This window comes from Branchiostoma belcheri, unplaced genomic scaffold (genome assembly GCF_001625305.1).
Source record: "Branchiostoma belcheri isolate BF01 breed outbred unplaced genomic scaffold, Haploidv18h27 scaffold77, whole genome shotgun sequence".
NCBI classification, from domain to species: Eukaryota; Metazoa; Chordata; class Leptocardii; order Amphioxiformes; family Branchiostomatidae; genus Branchiostoma; species Branchiostoma belcheri.
Genome location: NW_017804431.1, coordinates 775,631 through 776,720, shown reverse-complemented (window position 1 = coordinate 776,720; position 1,090 = coordinate 775,631). Strand labels below are relative to the sequence as shown.

General features: G+C 36.1%; 1 long non-coding RNA gene across 1 annotated transcript in view; it reads right to left on the bottom strand.

Annotated features, from left to right (window-relative positions):
* Positions 1–1,090, bottom strand: part of LOC109485586 — a 3,698-nt gene that overhangs the window by 1,068 nt on the left and 1,540 nt on the right. The window lies entirely within an intron of this gene.

Below are 1,090 nucleotides of genomic sequence, written 5' to 3'. Positions count from 1 at the left end.
CCCAAACTTTTCTTTTACATTCTATGGAATGTTGTCATTTTAACCAATAACACAGTACGGGAGAAAGAGAAAAGGCGTCACACCAGTGACATAATGTTTCCCTGTACAATGCCACTTTGCGCCAATTCAAAACTGTAAATCTAAACAATCATTTAAGGGCACAGTAATTTTCAAGAAAATGGGAGAAGAAAAATAATTCTCAGCGTGCAATTGAAAAGCCTTTCCAGTCTACTGCGTTCCTAAAATGTACCCCTAAATCCGACTGTTGTGCGAATGCACAGGTCACATCACGCACACATATTTTACTACGCATTAAACTGTCACTATCCAAACTTAGAGTGAAAGAGAACTTTATTGACATAACAAAAGTACAGCGACTTTCGTAAGGTCTTAAACTACATGTAGACATACAGACAAATTGTAGGTACAACGAAATTAACCTACATACAAGACAATACATAAATCAACTTGTACTACTTGCTCTAATGTCTAAACATTCTTTGATATATTTACCTATGTGTACACAATACTTAAGGGCTATTACCTTCATGGCTCGCTGTTTTAGAGAAATGAATATAATTTTTACTTACAACGTTTGACATGTAGGAATCATTGTCACTACAACTAGGTCAAGAGACTTCTTCATGGCTAAACAGTCCTTTGATTTAGATGAAGATAGTATAGATATACTGTTTAAAGATTCAAATGTTGGAGCAAGCACAGTCACTGCCAAAACGATCTGTACATGTACAGTCGGAAGATCCATTGTTTGTAGTGTGTTTCAACCTGCGGACAGTCGTTAGCTTTGACATATACTTTCTTTAAAAGTTTGTTTGACAAAATGAGCATGCGTGTGTGTCTTGTCTAAACCGTTTGTATAATGAAAAATGAGTTTTAGAACGACTCATTTTAGCAAGAGTAAAAAAAAAACTACCTCTATATGTCATTAAATATGTAAATGTTTCAAGAAGCGTGTGAAGTATTGCCAAGTAAAAATGTGTCCCATAATTGACGCCTTGTGCCCAGTATTTAACCTCATTATGTGCCCACTCGCCTGGAGCTAGTGTCATTGGGAGAAAAAGTAACGCTC